Source organism: Rhodnius prolixus, unplaced genomic scaffold (genome assembly GCF_049639745.1).
Source record: "Rhodnius prolixus isolate KJV_2025 unplaced genomic scaffold, Rpr scaffold_4, whole genome shotgun sequence".
In the NCBI taxonomy this organism is placed as follows: Eukaryota; Metazoa; Arthropoda; class Insecta; order Hemiptera; family Reduviidae; genus Rhodnius; species Rhodnius prolixus.
Window position 1 is genome coordinate 36,397,693 of NW_027411614.1, and position 23,270 is coordinate 36,420,962.

Consider the following 23,270-nt stretch of genomic DNA (forward strand, 5'->3'; position numbering starts at 1 on the left):
GCGGCGGCTGTACAGGTGTCGGAGTTAACATCGTGCCCTCTGTGGGGGGGCCTTATTGTAGGAGCGCGGCACTTTGGACATCCTCTCATGGAGCAATGTGGAAGAAAGATAGTGAAGAGCATGTGGCTCTCTCTTCTACAAACACATTCATTAACCATGCTCTCTTACAACTACAATCCTTCACTAATTCGATCCAGCTACTCCTTTCAGATAAGTGAGTCAGCCCTGTGTTCCGATTGTATGGTACGCAACAGCGTGACAGAACTAACTTTTAACTAAGAGAAATATGAGCTAATCATTTAACAGTTTTATTTATGATACTTGATATTAAATTTTAATTTAAATATTTAAACAATGAATCTTTAGATTCACCCGCTTCTTTGCAAGGATTACTAGAGAAATTAACATTCTGATTTATTCTTTTTGTATGATCATTCAATTGGACCCTGTGACATTCCAGGAACAAACACACAAATAATTTAAAAAGCATTTATTTTCATAGTTCCAAATATCTGTTAAAAACTTGGAAATTGCACGTAAGAATGAAATATTTTAAGGTCACTTTATAGGTTAAGACACCAGGTTATATTTGATGGTGATTTCATTGAAGTATAAGATATCCACCAACTTCAGTCTAGCTCTGCCATCAAAATAAAAAAACTGAAAATTTTTTCGAAACACATCTGACCTTATACAGGGTGACCAGAGTTATATGCTCCACCCACTTTTTTTTTTAACGGCGGGAAATTTCGAAAAAATAAAAACACGTATTTAATCATTTTTAGTCTAGTTTATTTTCAGTGATTGACCCATTTTTTTAAACCAAGATACAGCATCCAACTTTTGTTTTTCAAATGGAACGTTATATTTCTTGTTGCATATTTTTGTAGTATTTGAGCTCCTAAAAACAACAAAGAAAAATTTTTTGAAATCGGTTAGGTTTTTCAAAAGTTATGGGTATTTAAAATATGAAAAACAAATTTCAGATACTGTCAAACTAGGCACAACCAACGGATAGTAACAACTGTGATCTAAGTACAGCCTCCTTCTAGAATATTAACGGTATAAAATGTAGTATTTAGAACAGAAACTAGATAACAAGACACTTGTTAATACGGAAAAAAGAGAGAGTACTAATTACGATTTAAAATATGCCAAATAATTTACAAATAACTACAAATAACAAATTTAAAATAAATAACAAATTTACAAATAACAAATAATTACAAGTAAGTAAAACTATATAGAAAGATTTCTGCACCCTCGCTTTTGAGTTATATTTCATTAACGTTACCATTGTGTTCCGGTGAGAAGAAAGACTTCAAAACACGTAGAATTCAATTAAAAAATCTGCCAAGACCGCCATAGGACCTTTTACCACCGGAAAGTGGAAATAATAATACATTTTTAACTAATAAAACAATAAATACCATAACATTAAATCAAATAATTTTGATTTAACCAGTTAAGCGTAGAATTTAGTTTTTTTAAAAAAACCCACAGTGTGCGGAATTAAAATCAGACAATGACTTGTATACACGTCGAACGCAGGGCAAAACAACCAAAAGTTTACAACGTCATAATAGTCAACTGCAAGCACTTTTTCTGCAATCTCTGGGACTTGAGATTATAGAGCATTCTGTGCTCATTCAAAAATCTTGCACCGCTTCACGTATGCATTGTCTGGTTAACTAGAGACGTAAGAGCTTTTACAAGGAAGAAAAGAGCTTTTTGAATTCTGTGCAAAATGAAATCATGCGCGTACTGAGATCTGAACTGCTATCTAAGGTAAAAACGGCATTCCACAAGGGTTGAGAGCTTCTATTTGTGCCCGTAATTCCCAATCTCCTAATGCGGAGACCAAACATGTACCAACCATTTATCATTTGGCTGACTCTCACCACAGTTCTATTGGTAAGATAAAGGAAACATCCCACCAAATAATATTCTTATTATGTTCTTATCGTCGAACGCACCGTAATAGAAATTTGGTTTAACTTGTATACACGTCAAACACGCTTGTTGACTGGTTAAATTCGGTTAATGTTTGGTTATGAATTTAGTAATAGAGGAGTTAGAAAATTGTTAAAATCGTTTCACTTCAAACTTAACTTAGTCTACTCCTCGTTAATTACCTAATATATTTGCATATAACTACTTCACTAAATTGATCCATAACAAAAAAATTAATAATCGTACTAACCACCATTATTCTCCATACCTACCTAATTAATTAGTATAAATCTTTTATAGGCCTCCATCAAACTATTTTTTAAACGCTGCGCATACCTTTTGGTTGTAATATAAATAGTAGAACATCAATAACACTGACCGCCCATTTGTCCTAGAGCCGCCTCACTTCTTCTCGCTCGTCCTCTTTATATCTCTAGACACTACACATACAAACACACCCAGAAAACCTAATATAAAATACTCTCACATACCCAAAACAACGAATGAAAATAAACAAAATCTGGTTTTACGATATTTTTCGCTGTTATGATGACAAACGATCTTTGCCGCTTCTAGCGCGTTATCTGTAATTATTACCGCCGTCTAGGGGTACTTTTTCATTTTTACTTTTCTTTCTATTTTTTATGACTTTTTTTTATTTTATTTCAGGCACTATACTGGACCTTTTTTTCCCACCATTTAATATGTAGTTTGGGACAATCTCCACTCTTTTAGTGGCTCAGTGTCAAGACTTTTAAAATACAAATCTATGCAAAAATTTTGATTCAAATTTCACTTCATTCATGAAAATCGGTACACGTGTCGATAGTTTGAAACGGTGCCATACTTCCCCTTAATAGGAGAGAGAGCAGAACGTTGCTTTAACATTACGTATGGGAGCTTTAACCCTTTCATCCTGCCTAATTTTAACAACATCAGGCTAAGATTTACACCGATACCCATAATAATTTTTGAGGTGACCTTATATAACATGGGCTGAAAAGTCCCGGGCCTAACACATAGATGGCGCTAATTTTATTGCAATCACCTCTTTTTCAGTTATTACTAACCTTCAAAAGACAGCTATTAAAATTTCATGATATTCTATTCATTAGTTTGTGAGTTATTGTGCTAAGAGTTACGCTACTTTTGTTATTTTCAAAACAATGGATCAAAAACAATTTCGTGTTTTAATTTTACACTGCTTCTTGATGGGAAAAAATACCGTTCAAGCGAAGCAATGGCTTGAAAAGTGTTATGGGGACTCTGCTCCATCAGAAACAACAATAAAACGTTGGTTTGCTGACTTCAAACGTGTTCGTAGAGACACCGATGATGCAGAACGCAGTGGACGTCCAAATGAGGCGATAACACCAGAAAACAAAAAACAAAAAAATCCACAAAATCGTTTTGAATGATCGAAAAGTGAAGTTGCGTGAGTTAGCAGACATCGTAAAGATATCAAAAGAACGTGTTGGTTTTATATTGCATGAGCATTTGACTATGAGAAAGCTCTGATCAAAGTGGGTGCCGCGTTTGCTCACAGGTCAATCAAAACAATAGCAAAACTACATGAATTGAACTTCGAATTGCTCCCACATCCACCGTATTCGCCAGATTTGGCTCCCAGCGACTACTGGCTGTTCGCAGACCTAAAAAAAAAAAAGGTTCGCCGGTAAGAAATTTCACTCGAATGAAGAGGTTATCACTGAAACTGAGGCCTATTTTGAGGCAAAAGATAAATCGTTCTACAAAAGTGGCATTGAAAGTTACAGTTATAAAGGAGGATTAGCCCCATAATTTAAAGAAAATTTGGGAATTTAATCAAAGTTGGGTTTATTTCAACGTTACGCTTTTTCGTGCACTTTTTGACGATCAACCCCTATATAAATATCCTACCGGATAGTTTTAATGTGTTTACTTTAAACAAGCTTACCAAATTCTAAAAAAGGATCCGTGTGCAAAGAATTAACAGTAAAGCATGTTTCGCAGTTGTTCCTTGGAACGAAAAGAAAATGCTTTCCTCTAACTTTTCCCATTTTCAAATCTGCAAAAGGTCAGATGTTCATTCTCAATAGCAAAAAGCTGCCTCCTGGTCTAGGTTTCTTAGTTTACTTTCTTTGCTTTTTCTGTCCTACCGACTGGGCCAGTTAGTTTATTTGTTACGAATTTTTGTCCATGGCCTTGTTGTTCCTTTTGTGGTACAAGAGCAATAGTTTTTTACTTATAGCTATGATAAATCAATAAATCCAGAGCAATTTGGAGAGGCTTGCTGATAAATGAATGCTTCCTTCAAAGTTTTAGCGACATTTTCTTGTACAAATCGCTTCCTCGATTAATTTCATTATTAGAAGTTAAAATTTACTTGACATTAAATGATCAGTAAATATAAAACAATAAATTACTAGCCATTTGTCAAATCAATGGTATTATATAATAGTTATGGTAATTTTTACCGCTTCTTAATTACATTAAAAACCTTCCTCAGACAGATCGAAATGGAAATTTTGAAAAAAATATAAAAACCTTGGCCTTCACAAGAATATATTTCTTATGATAAATGTGACAAGCATTTTGAACGTTCAGTTACTGTTAACTTGCACCGTCAGATATTCGATTTATTTTTGTAATAGAGAGAAAATATGTTATATGCTAATGTGTCTAATTGTAATATAACTTGGGTCCTTTTTAAATCGATTATTATAATGATTTATGGCTGCCAAGATTAACATTAAAAAACACTTTTATCTTTGTACGGACCACTTAAGTTTAAAAAAAAAAAAAAAAAAAAAAAAATTGCTGTGATTTTAAAGAAACCATCTCGTCTCCCGAAATCTGTCGAGAAAGTACATAATTTCAAAGATGAGAGCTGATTGGGATGGACAGAAATGAATTGAAGATTTAGTCATTTTGTCTTTGTTGAAAGTAAAATGTTGAAGTCAAACGTTAATAATCAAAATAAGAGACAATGGTTATATGGCCAGATGATTTGACTGCAATGACTGCAGAAGATGTTTGGGAACTGTAATCCACGGCAGAATCTCTTATTTTGTATCCGTTCAGCCTTAAGCATCATATCTGCACCAACTGGACCCGTAAGTGGTGTTATAAAAAAAAAATCAAATTTGCAGAACAAGTACGTCTTTGGACGTATTGGATTACTAATCGAACTTCAAAATCGAAAATGATCCTAAAATTCGTACATCGATATCACAAGGGTTTTTGATTGTTAGAATTCATTCAAATGTTCAAAGAAAAAATTAGTATTTTTAATCAAGAATGGACCCCCTAATCATCAGTTGCTAATATAAAATAAATTAATAATTGAATTAATGGACTTGTTCACTATATTAACAAACATGACTGGCATTAAAACCTTCCAGCGGGCGCGAGTATCACACAGGTACAGACTAAGCCAAAAATAATCGCAGTTTAGTGACGGAGCGACGGAGGGTGCTGTCCTTTAAGCAATGCTACACCCTCACGACTAGTTTCCTTCAGCGCTAATCAGATCTTGTTGGGGGTGTACATTTCTTTGCAATTGTCGATCTGTGCCAGACATATACTCACGACCAATCAAGTGATTTCCAGACTTACCAATTATTTATATTTTTTCTTTTATACATGTCCATCAAATTGAACTATTTTCAACATGGTTTATAAGAATATTGTTTTCTACTGACAGAAAAAGACATTGTATATCTCAGATACGAGGAGGAAATATCTAAATATCTGCGAAAACTTTCAGACAGTCTAGTGGCTGAACATGCTGATTGTAATTATTACACTTATTGGCTTGTAAACAATAAAAAGTAATGTCGTTTTCTGAGCCTTTTTTATTTGTTATTTTAATTATTAATGATTACAGATGTTATTTAATTAATTTCATTCCTTCTATTGATAGAAAAAATTAAAAATACTAAAGTTTTTTCTTACGCGCGCCCGTTTTTGTAACTTTTTGGGCGCGCCTGCTGGAAGGTTTTAAGTTGAAAATTGCTCAAAACAATTGCGGCGAGTTTTTTTTTGTACTGGGAGATACCCAGTTCGAATCCCGAGTGTAGCTAGCTTTTATTTGTTAGAAAAAAAATGTTTATAGTAACGTATTATGCTTCCGCCCCCCGTTCACGAAATCCAGCTTTGGCTGAAAAAATAGGCGATTACTTTAACTTCACTCAAAGAAACTAAGAAACTACTTGAGTAAATAATTTGGGGATTCGTATCTGAGTGTGGTAATAGATAGCAAGTAAAAGGAACTAAATTGTTTCGTGTTACCAAGTATTACTGTGCATTTTACTTAGAACTTACAAAACAAAATACATCGTAATCTTCATATTAAATTGCAACCATTTCCTAGCGGACATACCCGAAATTTTACCGCTGTTTGACAGTTCTATTTGCAGCACAAAGGAAGTAGTTAACCTCTACCAAAGTTTATCTTATTTTATGAAGGAATAAAAAACCCAATATTAATGAAAGAAATTTACCTATATGGCAATAAAAATGGAAAGAAGACTTGGTACACAATGGGTACCTAGTGCTTAAGCCTTTAGGGTGCGTCAAGCGGCGGTGAACAAATCAAGGTAGCAATGCTATAATAAGGGAGGCTGTGGCGACAGAGAAAGACGCGGCAGCGGGTAAAAAAAGGAGAAACTGAAAATGAAAGAAGAAGCGGCATAGTGAACAGAAAAGACACGGTAGCTGCTAATCCTGATTTACAATATCTACCACAAATAACTCACAATACCAACACGTAACGTTCCAGCGGAGGAACCTTCTCCCACTCCAGCCAGTAACTACCATATCACAACACTATACCAAAGCAACCCCTCATTCTCTCTTATTGTACAGGCTCCGATCTCTCTCTCTCTCTCTCTCTCAAACCATCTCACTCTAGAAGACTCTTTTTTTAACTTCACCGTGGTAAATTGTCGCCCACCAAGTAGCGTCGCCACACGCACGCCTACTATCAACTATAACCGAGCTGTGTGCTGCTGCTACGTCACTCACTATAGTGTGACAGTTCTGCAGTAAACGGCCTCTTGTAGGATAAATAGAAACCCACGCAAAGTAGAAATGGGAGTGGGTTAACCATTTTCTCACCACGCCTTTATAATAAACAAAGAAAATTATGGGTGACAATCAAATAGAAGCTAGTTAGTGAAATTAAAATCTCCTGTTTTATGTGTAGGGTAAAGTGCCCAAATTTGCGTCCCTGAGCACTAATTTCGTCTCCCTATTTAAAACAATCGCCAAGTATTGCACACTAATCCTTGGCCTGTCGAGAACGGATATGGTTGGTCTTAGCAGGTCCCGGATCCGCCAGCTGGTTCAGGTGTTGAGTGGACATGCGAATTTAGCGTATCATCTTTTTAAACGCGGCCTTATACGGTCGCCAAATTGTGCTGGCTGTGGTAAGTCCAATGAGACTGTGCGGCAATTTGTAGAGGTGTGTCCAGTTTATTCTAAAACTAGATTCCTCGTCTTCGGAAGGTCAAATGTTTCTCTACCGGAGATTGTGGCATCTGGTAATCTTAACGAACTTTCTAGGTTTATTCAGTGCACTGGGCGATTGAGTCGCCATGCTCCCTAGTGTCCTGTTACTACTTTATTAGTTTATTATTTTAGCATCTGGCAATTTTTAGCCGGATTTGTTATTTTTTTTTAAAAACCCCGGTATCTCTTATGAGATGAGGGGTGGGCGGGGAACAATGGGCATTAGGATTGCCTGCGTTCCTTCCACCTTTTGGTGGAACCGCCCGTCTTAAACAATCTAATCTAAATTGCACACTAATGGCAATTTTAAGAAAGCTACATTGAGACAGCAGTAATCGTTTGGAAACGTCAACTCGGGGTACGGTTCATGTCCAGCCGAGTTTTGAAGCGTTATATTTTTAGTCATAATAAGTTGTTATATTTGGTAGTGTTTCAAAACGTATTCCAGTCTCTTAAAGGTTCGTTAAAATATTGATGTTGCTTAGGGCATGTCACATATTGTCTTTATTTTGAAATTCTTCAACGAAACGCCAGTTCATTCATGTGTTGTTTATATAGTGGTAGCCATCTTTAAAAATGTAATTGTTCCTAATTCCGTCCCCGGGACGAAATTTAGAACATTATTTTTATTTCATATTTAAAAAAGTTACAGAAAACAGTTGATTATTTGCTTTCGATTTAGATGGCAAACGTAAACAATGGTATCCTAAGACAATGGTAGAACCAGTGAAGGCGGTGAGAAAAAAAGAAATGGGATACAAAACGGCAGCAAAGGCATTCCAAGTTCCAAGAGCAACGCTGAAGGATTATGTCCAATCCTCATTAGAGAACCAGAGGATATGGGTAATAGAAATATTCTGTCGAGCAAATGCTTGCAGAATACTGCCTGACATTAGAAAAAAGCTTCTATGAGGGTTAACTGTCGGAGAGTTGCGTTTCAGTTAGCTAAGAAGAACAATTTGCCTCATCTTTTTTCTGCAACAAATCAAAAAGATGGTCGAAAATGAGTACGGCTATTTCTCAAACAAAAGACAGGCCAGTTTTTTCACAAACAAAAACAAATTTGTTTGTGAAATTTGTTCAGAGTTTTCATCTTATTTGAGATTTGTGTACAATATATAATATAGTATTATTAAAAAACACAATATTCTTTATTACCCAATATTTTTTTTATTTTTTACTTTGGCCGAGGGGACGAAATTAAGATCACTTTTTTTAAACAACTAAAAGTGTACTTTTTTTTAAATTATATTTTTTGCGTGTCTTGCATGAATTTTTTAAACAATATTATTGCAAAAATCAATAACTGAATCTTCAAGGTAACAATAGAAATATGTCGAAGTTATTATTAGTTTTTATTTTACAATAAAATTCAATATAACATACTTAAGGGGGACGAAAGTTGGGCACTTTACCCTATTTAAAAGATATATTCGACAAGAGACAAGAGTTAATATTATTACTTTTCTTACTCCTTTGTAAGGAGAAGCATTAAGGAAATCACAGTTTGGCTATCCAGTATTCAACGGAAGTAAATGATTTGGAGTCCCGTAATTATTGGAAAGAAATGTTTGGCGCAGGATCCATAGTGTGCAAAGTGTTTTTGTGAGACAGTCCAACCAATTTTCTTAAACATCTCATGTTTTTCCTCGTCAATACCTATGCTTTTTACTTGAAGCACTTTGCAATGAATTTTTTGGAAGTTTACTGGGAACTAAAACTTAAAGCAAAATGCCAATTTCAGTCATAATAATTATTATTATTTGATTTAATTTTTGCCAAGCTTTCGACTTAGGGATTAGGTCATCTTCAGGGTTTATGTTATTGACAAATTACACCATACTGTTACATTGTTATTGTGCCTACTGTCCTGTCTGCTTATGAACTGTAGAGTCAAGGGCAGAAAATACACCAAACTAAGCGATATTGGCAATTTATTTTTCTTCTAGATCGAGAATATTGAAGCAAATTGTCTAATAAATTTAAGATCATCATAAAATCTTGTCAAAATAAAATATTCTTAAAAGAAGAAAAGAATCATTTTTAAGAAAACAAGAATATTTCGCCATTATTAAGAGATAATAAAAATCAAATCGGAAATATAACCTTAATATTTATGCTAAATAAAAAAATTAAAGATCCAAAATTGACCGTCTTTTCCGTTGCCTAAGTAAATATTTTCGTGAATGTCATTTTCGTTAGAACATAATATATGCTGGTAAATCTAATTATGAAGTCTTAAAAAAAAAAAAAATTAAAATAAAAAATAGAAACAGAAAAAAGCTATAGAAGGGCAGGTTTGCTAACAAAAGAATGCTATTAGTATGTTGAGACTGTGTGATGTTTTGATCATATGATCATCTTGATATGCGTCTCCTCCTTGCTACGCTCTCGTCTTGACATTCAAGAAAAAAAAACAAAAAAAACCGAATAGAGAAAAACTTCGAAGAGATTAGAGAAAAGATATAAAACTTGACGTATGGTGCAACCTATATACTCGTCACAGACTGTCCACTCACTTGACATCCTTATCGAACATCTCATCCTCTAATTATAAAAACGATGGTATGTGGAACAGCCCTTCTTGGAAATACTATGATAGTAATAATCAATAGTATTTCTTAATATGGTGTATAATCTATAAAAGTTGCAAATTATGGATATTCCATAAAAGGGCTGGCATTATAACAATTTACCAGCCCTTTTATGCAAAAAAAGGAATTATTTTTGTGTATCTTGCAATGTAACTACTACTTGATTCAATAAAAGAGCATTTTAATCTATTGCTAAGGTCAGGAAGCATATGTGGGGCTTTATTAGCTCGGAACCTTGTGCAGATTGTGTCTGGAAGAAGAGGAAACGGCCTCTCACGTGTTGTTCGATTGTGCTATGAAACCTTTGGAATTTTGAGACCAAAGGAGATAGTAGCGCAAAAAGAACTACTAGGGAGAGTCCTCAACCTTCTTAGTAGGGGAGGTTTCGTCTACTAGATCCAAGGGGAAGGGCACAATAAGCCTCTTGTGGCTGCGGTGCCATGGGGTGTAGGTTCCGTCCCGCTATTATAATCTAATCTATTGCTACATCATTCTAAAGGCTGGGTATAGGTAAATTCCGAATTTTAATTAAGGAGCAGTCATAAATAACTTGAATATGAAAATTATAGCATCGACAAACCTGCATTTCAAGAATAAAGGTGAAGAAGATTTGAGCTAATAATCAATTAAACGTGCAGTAAGCGGAACCCCAAAGATGGTCAATTTTGGCAGACTGAGATGAGTGAGCCTTATAACTAAAAAAAATCAAGATCCTGAGGTCGGCCGATGGCTAAACAATTGTTTGGACCTCCCAATGATCGGCAGTATCAACTTCATTTGCTGTAAAATGCTTGTTTCAAAGCGGATGAATTTTCATTCATATTCATCAAGTTTCATCAAGTTTGGGTGGAAAAATTTGTCTTCCACTTACCTTAGGCACTTTCTTATTGTAAATGGGACATTTTTTCTTTTTCTTTTTTTTTTTTTTTAAAAAAAAAAGGATTTTAACGCCTTCCAAAAACACATAAAGAACAGGATTTTTCTTAGATGCTTTGATTTTTGGTTGCTCTGAACTTTTCGAATCAATTTCTAAAACTACTTCTCAAAAAACAGTAAATACAGACAGGTTCAACTAATTTTAGAAAAGCGCACAAGACTTAAGCATTGTAAAGAAAGTGTTTACAATGCATTCTAGTTTTTCCACCTAGATAATACAACTTAGGTAATAATGGAGCATATCTGGTATCCATGGAATTTGGATTCTACACTTGTTTTCAAATGAAAATTTGGAAAAAGATTTCGATATACTGTTCAATTTCACAACAAATTTTTAATCAGCTTTCGAATGCACAGAATCTTATGGTCGCTCACATCAACAATGGCGCTGGTGTCATTATTTTCTGCCAAACGATGGCCAGTCTTATTATACTGTGAGTCATTGTTAAATTCTAAACTCGTTATCCGTGTGAAAGATTGGCAGAAATCAATTGAAAAGTAAAGATGTCAGTAACATACCATAACTACAATTTAAAATCCGTTAAATTGGTTCCTAACTTCATTTATAGAGGAAATTTGTGTTGCTTATCATGTAGCAAAGAGATTTTGCCATCTAAGTCTGTCCAACACGGTCATAAGATTATTTCTAAATAGAGAAAAACTTTTATTGTAAATCAGTGTAAAGTAAATTTATAACATTTTCAATGCCAATATCTCTGACAAGGTTAACCACTTACAACAATCGGATATCTTAGTTCGCATATATGGGTCGCACACAAAGATGATTGTGCACCTAAAACAAACTTAAGGGGGGAGTCTCTTGGTTTTCAAAATACCATTGACGGTGGTATGTAATTTGAAGTACAAGGGTTTGAGTGGAGAGGGTTTATGAAAGAAGATGGAAGAAAATTACAGTACATATCCATTACCATTATGGGTGGTGATGGAAAATGTAAATGCTGGGTGACATTGTTCAGGGGCAATCTCCCCCTCAGTTTCTCTGAGCTGGATGGCAAAGAGGATAAAGCCCTTAAAGTTTTACCCTTCTTCTTGTCCTAATCATTGCTGTCACGAGATACTACTTCAGGTGTACGCCACAGAACACATTTCTTCTCTGAAAGAAGGACGATGAGTAGAAGGTACACACCGTTATATTTCATAATTTGGGTGATATAACTTCTTCTTTTTTCAAATCAGGAACTGACATGAAGAGGTGCTTAAAAAAGAAAAAAAAAAAGGAAGAAAGAATCTAAGGAGTTGAGCGTTTGTCGGTATGTCTGTTAGTCTTCCTTAGTCAATGCGGGTCGGAAGCTGTGAAGTCACGAGAGGTGGCCAAGACGTAGTTGTTTATATACTTTCTACCTAGTTTAGTTGTTATACGTACGCACATACACAAACACATTTATATATATGAAGAGATAGTTGAACGCGAGTCGGTCTAAAGTGACTGAATAAAGATGAGTCAAGGTGTGTAGTAACATGCGTACACACACACACACACAAAAAAAAAACTATCACGACACGGCACTAACCTAACACATTTACCAAACTAACAAGGACCCAAAAAACGTCCTTAAATGATTGATCACCCAATCAAAACTCTATTAGGGCACGCATACAATCACATACCACACAGTCACCAACAAATAAAATTCACGCACACACACAGAAGCTTAAAGAAAGAAATAAGAGGACACATTTAAGGATGTTTCCTCTGTAGTTTCAAAACAGAAGCCGCTGTTTTTAAAAGAGCACCTCCATAAATGTTATCTGTTATTCTAACACTCATTAAGGAAAAAAGCAATATGTCTTAATTATTATGTCTCAATTAACTCAAATGCTTTCCCCCCAATTGCTCTGCTGAATAATTCTTTATATAATTTTTTTTAGATCTGTTTTAATTTAATTATAATTATAAAATATTAAAATTATCCCGGTAAACTCGCACAACTCGAAAAGACTGCAGCGCCATTTTGTCAAAAGAAGTTCCGGGTGCGTGCCGCTTTTTCTTTCACATAAATGGACTTCCATGTTCCTTTTAATGCAGATTTGACTTTGAGGAACAGATAAAAGTCACATGGGGCGGCCAGGTCACGCGAATAAGTCGGATGGCCTCAAACTGGGATGTTGTACTTGGCTAGGAAACGTCTTGACATACAATGCAGTGTAAACCGGCGCGTTGTCTTGATGGAGAACCCGTGATTTGTTCTTCCACAAATCGGGTCGTTTTTTTCCTTACTCTTTCACGGAGTTGAGCAAGCACGGTAGTAATGTTGAACAATTATAATCGATATTTTCATCCGTTTTGGACGTGGAAGGACGAGCTGGGTGGTCATCATCTCCGACGTCTTCTCGGCCATCTTGGTATCGCTTGAACCACTCAAAAACTTCGCATGTGATTAACATTCATCGCCACAAACTTCTTTTAATAAAAGATAAGTTTCAGTAGCGGTTTCACCAAGTTTCATGCGAAATTTCACGACAATTCGTTGCTCTACTACATGTGTAGTATCATGTTTTCGGCAAAACGAAACTAACACCTCTTACACAAACGACGGTTCCGGTTAGACAGTTTTCTCTACAAACACGTGAGACGCTACAATCGAAAGAGAAGGCTTTACGCTACACATCGGTCGTTAGGATTTGGCGCATGCATAGTTCTTTTGTAGCAGCATCAGTCTCGTTATTTAATAGCCACACCTCGTATACATTTTCAAGCCTTAGAATTAACATTCTAGGCAGTGTAATAATAATAAATAATAATAATAATAACAATAATAATAATAATAATAATAATAATATAATAATAATAATAATAATAATAATAGCCAGCAAACACGTTTTTACGTGTTCTAATTTCTCCCAAATTGCCGGAATGGGTTCCAAAAAATTTCCTTAAAAATTCTCCTAAAATGGGTTGCAGCAACAACTTAAATACAAGTCCGGGATTAGGCGGTGCCCAAAACGAGGCTTAAAAGTCAATATGCAAGATCTACATAAAGCGGTTATTGTTATTAAGATTTCTTAACAAGCCTAATTTACCTTACATAGGTCTTTTAGGTGTCAAATTTTGGGTTCATCGGTCACATTCTGCCGCAGCAACAAATTCTCCTATAATTCTGGCTAAAGATGCCCTCAGTTTACAACGATTAACATGTGCTTTTTACAACCATCCCATTTGAATTAATTCCGTTTTTCTCGAAATCTTAAATTTGAAAGACCTTCGAGAATTCCAGTAGGTAAATTCAAGGAAGTAACTATTATCTACCAAATATTTATCATTTTCAAATTACTCATCTATTGCAATTAAATGAAATTAGTATTCTCTTATTTTCATTAATTATTTAAACAAAAACACAAGAAACATTATAAAAGGTATCAAAAAATAAATAAGATCTTCAAAAATAAAAAGTAAAATTACATTGGCCAACTGCTATAAGGGACACCATTGCTGTAATCCTAGAAAGAAGATACCATGGTAAGGAAATACAAGATTAAATATATATTTGTATCAGGAGGTTTAAAGTCACCACTGGCTGATATCATTTATCTATCCCCCATCTTGAGTTTCTGGCTATTACGTATTATTATAAACAATGTCGCCCTATCTTCCGGTAAGATAAGCCTGGAAGTAGCTAAAGTCTTGGATGATTTCCTTTCATTTAAGTTTCTGTACTAATCCCTGTTTTTTACTGAAGCAGATTCCGCAACTAGTGTGTCATTAAACAATAATGTAATTCCTTAAATAAGACTTCTGAAATTATATTGAGACAAATTCCTGTTTGGTTCTAATTAGGCTTATAAGAAGTGTTTTCAGTTTACACGATCTATCTTCTCCCAAATATTTCTTTAAACCTCAACACCAATGCTGTTGACCAAATATAAAACACACTTCTTTCTCTTTGCAAACAAACCAAAAATCATTACTGAATGAATATAACCAGATAAAAAGTACCAAAGGCGAATTGGAACTGAGTGTAGACTACATTTTTTCCTTTTTTGAATCAAAATATTATTTTTATAAGGCCTTATTTTTTCAAAGCGTTTAAAGAAATGGTTGGATGTTTTCTTGCTCCTTTCCAAGACTCGAAGGTGATATTTACTAAGGGACTATCTTATGCTTCCTTTCTTGGCAGACGATAATTCAGTCACTCTCTTCGGATCTCGATCTAGTTATTTCCCAACAGAAATATCCAGTAGCATTTCACTATTTTGAAAAGATGTATTAAACAACTGAGAATTAAACAGAAGAAAATAAATGATAGTCCTTTCTTCTTAGAAAAAATAGTACAATTTTTAGGCCTCTGATGTCATCAGTTGTAACATTATTTATTGTATTTTTTACCGAATGTATTCAATCCACAAGTGTCCATGATTTAGAGGATAAAGGCGGGTATCAATCAACTTATTAAAATCGATTTCCTCTCCTAACTTATTAAATAAATTCTAAGGTGATGACAGAAAATTGAACAGAGTACCACAATAAACCTATGCATTGCAGTTGTAACTATTGTCGCACCCTTAATTGTTTATAAAGACAAAGTAAATACAACTTCTTGTATTAATTGGGAGATGTACCTTTCAAGATGATTCTCTGAAGAGTTACAGAGCATCCCATCCTCCAGTAACCGTATTGAGTCCTATTATTCTAATTAATACTTCAATAAATTCATTTATTTCTGCATCAAAATTGTTTTTGTAATCAAGTAATTTACAAAGTGCTTTACGAAGTAAGGTCTTATTTAAGTTTCTATTTTTGTTTAAACTAATAAAAATTACAACTAAATTCTCTCGCCACAGAACGATCCCAACCTTTGCCTTTAGCAACCGTTAAAACAAACTGGAAAGCTAGATTAAAAAAAAAAAAAAAAAATGGCGAATAAAAATTAATGAAATAAAAAGACAATTATAAGACAGATCTACTTAACTGAATGGTATTTTACTTCCGACTGCTGACCACGCACTCTAAGTAAGGTTATTGTAAAGGAAATGTTTACAATATATTCTAGTTTTTCCAGGTAGATAGACTTAGATAATAATGGAGCATATCTGGCAGCAATGACAACAATTCTATAAAAAACTGATCTAATATCACTCTTATTCGGAATATAATACTAATTATACTAATTATCCTTTTTAATTCACGTCAAATTCAAGTCTTTACAATCAAAAACTCGTAAGAGAACAATTGTTAATGCTACCATCTTTGTGTCAAACCTAATCCTAAATTCAGACCTTTATCTTTCCAAAGTGATTAGAACTAAGTATTTAAAATTTCCTCTCTGTAGTCGTGCCAACTGGTCCACCAGATTTGATCTTCTACCCTTCCTCAAACAGAAAACTGAAACGTTGCTAGCCTCTTATCTTTTAAATGGTGTAACTGAAGAGTTAGTAGATGCTGTATCTAATGGAGTCTCGCCAGTGGGCACAGTTCTTTCCAAAAGTGAATCACGATATTATTAATCCAATATGCTACGAAATTAATTTACAAAAGTAAAAGGCAAATAAATGAAAAATATTTACTATTCAATGGTATATAAAAGTTAAGATTACTTCAGAATGACAATTTAATAAGACAATTAGCAAAATCATTGATTGCCATAAAAAAATAAGAATTCCGGCTTAATGGAGGCACTCTGCACGAAACTGCCTCTACTGGCTGAATCAATTCATCTCCAACTAATAACCTCAAAGAATAATTATTAAATGGTCCTTAACATTTTTATGATATACGCGATTTTCAATGTTTGACATTAAATAACCTCAAATCGAACATAAAGACGAGCCGTGGATTGCAATAAATAGGATACATAAGACTTTTTAAGGAACAATTACTAATATAGTTGTTTTATCCTTCTAAAGGAATAAATAACCCTCGAATATGGGGGAAAAAGGTAGGTAATGCGTGTGTTTTCGATTTGAGGAAGGCGTAGCTGGAAAGTCCACATCACGCGCTGGGTAAAATGAATCACAACCTGCCCTGACGACTTCAAGAAGAGGGTACTTCTTCCACCTTATGGGCCTTGCACAAAAGCCTGGATGAAGCGATAAAATTTCACATCTTCTTCTTGCACCTGCTTTTGTGGCTATATTGCTAATAGCGATACACAGATCTTTAAAATGCGATTGAAAACAGAAAAAGAATAGAAATAGATATTGGGAAACCACTGAAGAACCCACTCTGCGGTTTATGGAGTTAACTTATTAGCGCTCTGTGGTCATCCCAGCTAGTCATCTCTTAATCGTGTTTTAACATCCCCCAGCATTTAACACAGTTTCTTTAATAGCTAGAGATGTTCAGCTCTGTGTAACTAATTTGAGTTTAGCGTACTTATTATTGAGTTCAGGCAAACAACTAAAAAATCACAAACATTTTTACGATTTTATGCAATTTTAAAAATGGCAACTTTCTATTAAAAAAGTACAGGCTCTTTAGGGAATTATAGCTTGTCCGCCTACTCTTCTACAACTCCTGAAGTACGATGATATATTCTCCACGTTCAATAAACATTATTGAGGTACACTTCAGCATGAACTCAATTAACTGAAGCAGCCTCTAAAAAAAATAATTCTATTGTTGAAAAAGCGGAAGATACCATTATTTGCGTATAAATTTGTGAAATGTTTTGGCTTAGAATGACGACATAAATCACTATTTGGAGTTCCGTCACTTCATTCTTATGAGTCTTCAATTTTACGGGAATACGTAATATAAGTTAATTAAAGAAATTTTAAGATATTTCAGTCTGAGTAAGAATTGATACAATTTGTCATTCTGATACAAATAGTTTGGAGATAAAGCAGATTAATTATTAATACTATTTTCAGATTTCGGATGAATTTGAATTATATTTCTATAATATTATTTACTATTAATAATATAAAATAATCTACTTAAAATTCCTTTTTGGAATACTTAAATGTGGCAGTTTTGGGTTGTTGGCTTTATTACGTATGTTACCTCGATTTAAACTTTATTTATAAATAAGTAAACTCATTTAGGTGGCTAATGATTTAGTGTGACTGCTAAAAAAATAAATTAGAGGTAGTGTTGATGGTCAGGGACTTCTACTTTATTCCTTGGAGGACCGCTAGATCTTAAGATTGACGAATTTTCTTGAGATCTTACGAATTTTTCGGCAGTATGATAGATGAATTAAAGAAAATTTACTGCTTTGATTGTAGATTATTGCCTTTAATAGAAATACTTTCATAAAAATGGCTTTAATGTAATTCTATGTTGTAAATTTGTTACAAGATTTTTGCCTCAGATTAAATCCTTGGCTGGGCATCTGCAGCAATTTTTTTTGGACATGTTGAAAATACATCCATGGAATTCAATGCTACTTAATGTGGTCAATGAACCCTATAACAAAACTATTTAGCAATTAATGTTCAAATTAACTTACACGTTTAATTAAAAATAAAACTAATATTTCCGAAAGAGTAAAACTAACTATTCCTTCCTCTGTTTCCGATTTTCAAACTACTTCCAAACAGCATCTTCAGAGATATTTAGCAATTATTTTACAATGCATTTATCATTTTTCAAGTTTTAAAAATCCAGAAGGGAAATCGCTTTAGCAATGCACAATGGCAGTATTATGAAATAGAAGAATGATATCATCTACGATATCACTATTTAATAGACCAATGAAATACATTGTTAGAATGCCAATAAATTTGAACAGAATAGAAATAAGCTAAAACATTCTTCCGCATCATATTCCCTAAGTTTGAATAAAGTAGTTATGGATCTCCATTTTCTACCATTTTAGAAAATCTATCTAGAAAATAGACAAAAGCCTAATAATTTTATACGTTACTAAGGCTTACTGAAAGCTAATAAGAGAATTATGGTTTTTAACATAATTGAACTTGGGTTTCTATCTATAGTATTTCAAAAAAACTGTCTGAAATCCCCCAATCTGAGAAGAATGTCTGTCAGCTGCAAACTTCAGAAAGTAAATATTTATAATTACTTTCAAGTTTATTTTTTGTTTTTTCTCAGAATTCTACCAGATTAACAGAAAAACATCCACTTCCTTGTTTTGAAGTAGTTTTTTGCCGCTTTGATTTTTTGTTGAGGTTTAAGGAGGACTTTGATGTGTCCATCACTCTTTAAAATATTAAGAATCAGCAGCATTTTATGTTATAATAGAAGGAAAAGCGTAAATTCTATTCTATTTCACCAAACCCCAGTAATGCCATTGGTGGTCACGCCATAAATTCTTATGGTTTATGGAAAATATTCAGTAAATATACAAAAAGAAAATTAAAACATAAAATGTAATTACAATTACACTCAGTTGTGTGCATGGCAGCAGATAATGTTACTAACGAGGCCAAACACTAAGTTTGCAAAAGATAAAAATAAAAAATAAATTCAATGAGAAAGCGGTAAAAAACTAATTTGTATTCATGAATGCAAATACATTCACGTTAGACAATTAAGCAATTATGATACACATATATTTGATTCAAATAATATATTTTATGATAGATTCATTAAGCATGATTAAATTGGTCCGATTCTGTTCAAAGAAAGGGAAATAAAGAGATAACCGTAGTCATTGTCATTTTCTTTGTAATATGAAAATTATAGAGCTAAATACAGGTTTTAATCTTCTTGATTTGATTTTAACTAGTAATTATGATGTTATCATAAATAGCTTTACTTGACACGGAGGTTTATACTTACAACTAATTATTGGTTTTATGCAATGATTTATTGGGTTTTTGATCCAATAAGAACGTAACCAATGATGCGGGAAAAACATATATCTCCTTTACATTGATTGGGTTTAGATCGCAAGGTTCTTATTTGCTATTTTAATGTTTAAATAGGGGTAAAAAAGTTAAAGTGCATTCTATAGTTCAGAGAATGCAAGCTAAAAACTAAAAGCTAGTACCACCTACAAATTGGGTGTCCTCAATCACTTTTGATAATGAAAGAAAAACGATAACAGCCATAAGTAGGAAAGAATATACGCAGAATAACGAGGGAAAAAAATGTCCAAAGTTTGTCTACATTCTGTTCATTAGATTTTTTACTTGATAGACTAAAAAGATCTATAGTATCCCATTAAAGCTAAGGATATGAGAGATATGGAGTAAGTCTATGATAATTAGGGCTAGAAGGTTTGTGGATTCACTAAACTATAGTAAAACAACTATTTCTGAAGGCTCTATAATTATTACATATGTGATTGGCGAGAATTTCAATGTAATTTGAGCCTTTTACAGGATACTTGCAAGTTTTGGACATCGTCCATGAGTTCACAAAGGAGTAATGTCACGAACTTGCATCCTGCTCAGTGTTGAGATATTTCTTATTCTGTTAGGCTAGGCGCAGTGACAAAAAAAGGCTAGTTCACTTTCCCTAAAGAAGTTTTTCTGGTCTCAGAAACTAAACAACCAATGAAAGGCGTAACATTGCTTGTCTCTGCGGAAAAATAAATAAAATATTAACTATACCAAATTGCAGAAAGCGTAGATTGCATCAGGATCGAACACCAAGTAGTAACGGGTTGTTACTACTAACAATATTCTGATTTTACTTGTTTATTGACTTTTGAATTAATCCTGACAATGAACGGACCTTAACGCCATAAGTTTTACATAGAATTTGTAACATGACGAGATACTAAGCATCAATACACTTAAATCTTAAAATTTAAGATAACAGAACAGAGATCATGAACAGAAACTCAGCTGCATTCCGGCACTACGGATCAAATCCCCAAATATATAAGAATGGTACAACAACCTTTTATGCAACAGACGTCTACTTCTACGTAATTCTTGTTCTTCAAAAGTTATTGCATTAGTATTATATCTGCAATAATGAAAAAGAACCTATGATAGAAAGTTGTGCTTTTTGTTCCAAAGGAATGTTAACATATCCGATTTCTTTCCTACATCAGTCCCAACGTTTGTGGAAGTGCTAGAAAACAATTAGTTCTTTACTGTTTGGTAACAAACTAATTAATAGGAACAACCAATTTAAAAGATCTTAAAATCCGCCTTAAATCTTAAAATATCTCCTATTATTCAATCTATTATTAAGAACAAACAGTTTGCTTTCCGAACCTCACTGTACTAGGAGACTGCAAATTTAAATTCGATCTTCAATTGAACAACAAATAACAGCACAGATTCTTACAGGTGTTTTCTTCTCATGATATGGGGCAGTTGAAAATCTATCACATGTAGGAAATCTTTTTTGGGTGAACATAGAAATCAACCTAACAATCATCTAGAGCTCAACCATTTAGAAAGGAAACATAATGCCATGACATGTTCTTCCCTTCGATGGTCGTTCACTACCAACACCGAGCGAAAATTCTTCGTGGACTCGTAAATCCTTTGACTAAAGGAAAGTTTGCAGAGAGCTTCATGCGATTTTCTTGGACACCCATTTAGACTTCTTAGGTTTATGGTTGTAAGAAAATTTTGCTTTTATTATTCCATCGAGCTAATTAGAGCACCCTATATTGATTCTTGACATCATTTGTTATTAATACCACAAAACAAACAAAAACAAAAAACAAAATATTGGAAAAAGATATTTGGAAGACAAACTTGATCAAACAACAAGCGTTCTAAAACCAAATTCATTATTTAAATGAATATAAGAAATTAGATGTGAAAACCAATAAATGCTAATTTTTTTCTCAATTTGAAGTACGAACAACTGTCAGATCTACTGAAATTTAGCATCCGTAATTTGTAAACCGCGTTTTATTTGTTCTATGTTTCATTTTATGTAAAATTGTACATCAGTGCGAATCTTTTTACAGCAAAGGACTTTCATTCCCTAATAAATTAAATAAAAGTTCAAAGTTATCAGAATAACTGATATTATAGTATATCATTAAATAAAAAAAATTTGTAATAATAATTAAAAAAAAGAAGATCATTAAACAAATTAAGTGCTAAGTATGAGAACAATATCTACACAACTTGAATTGGCTAATTAAAAGACTAATTAGGTAGTCTTTAGTAAGAAAAAAGGTTGTCATTCTTCAATCGTTTAAAAACCAAAAAGAAGTATAGAATCGATTTCAGCTCTGAATATGGCAAGGAAAACAACCCGAACAAAATAAGAAGCTTAACACTTAAGCGCATTAAATCTAAAACGCAAATTAATAAACAATGGAAAAAAAAGCTATATCCCTTTAACATCTTAAAAAAATAACATCTAAGTAAACAGTATTCTAATCGTAATTAAAAAGAGAATTAATGACCGTCTTATATTTAAAGCTAATTTAAGAGAACAAAAATAAACAATACAAACATTCACAATGTTTTATAGGTCAGTTTAGTGACATGTTTTAACTATTGTATTAATTCTGTCAAATCAATCGTATAAGAGTAGTTAGAATGTGAAATTTCACTAACTACTATAATAGTGTTGTATTAACTTCAGACATAGAATTTTGGTCTTTAAAAGAATTTAAGGTACACGGCACCAATGCAATTTTCAAATTCATTATGAAGCAAAAAGGTTACATTAGCAGTTCAATCCGATTAGGGACTAGTAGTAATAAAGCTGATATTAAAATCGATACTTTAATCTAATTATATTTTGAATAAAAACAAAAACCGAGAATTAATATATTTTCCCTTCAACAAAGGAATTTACTTTAGGTATTATTCCTTCTCTCTGTATATTTGTGATTACAGTATTTATTTAAACACGATGGATGAACCAATTTGATCAAGTATAAGATTTTATCTAGGACGTGACTGGTTTTATTTATAAGGTGTACTTGAGTTTTAAAAATTAATTGCATTTTAGATGTAATTATTGACATTCGTTAGAATTAGTTGAAGACTGGTTGATGCAGTTCACAACATTGTCTAATAGTTCCGTAATTATTAATAATTATATTGAACATAGCTGAGGCTACTCATAACAGAGAAATATGAGATGTTTTCAAGTTATAGGTACGTCCTCAACTATCGAAATGTGGTTAAAGAATTGACAGATGGTGGATCACTGTTTGTTTAGAATTTAATATTTGTTAGATAAGGTATTTAAAAATTTATTTTTGTTTTAATGTAATCAGAAATACGGATTAATTAGGAAACTTAAATAGAAAATTTGATTTATAAAAAAAAAATTTACACACACCTCAATATACGGCTGACGATGTAAGTTAGGGCGACGATAGCGCGACTTCTCTGCTGATTGCCTTCGTATTGGCCGGTATGTTGCAGTGGTAAAATTAGGCTGCAGGGGCGCTGGGCCACTACTGGAGAGTCACAACAACAGACTGGACCAAAGTT

The 23,270-nt window shown here is 33.4% G+C and overlaps 1 protein-coding gene across 1 annotated transcript in view; it reads right to left on the reverse strand.

Moving 5' to 3' along the window:
* Positions 1–23,270, reverse strand: part of LOC141455410 (uncharacterized) — a 129,115-nt gene extending 105,845 nt beyond the window's left edge. The window contains exon 1 of the mRNA XM_074130466.1: positions 23,116–23,270. The gene's annotated coding sequence lies outside the window, so the exon portion shown is untranslated. The remainder of the gene's footprint in view (positions 1–23,115) is intronic.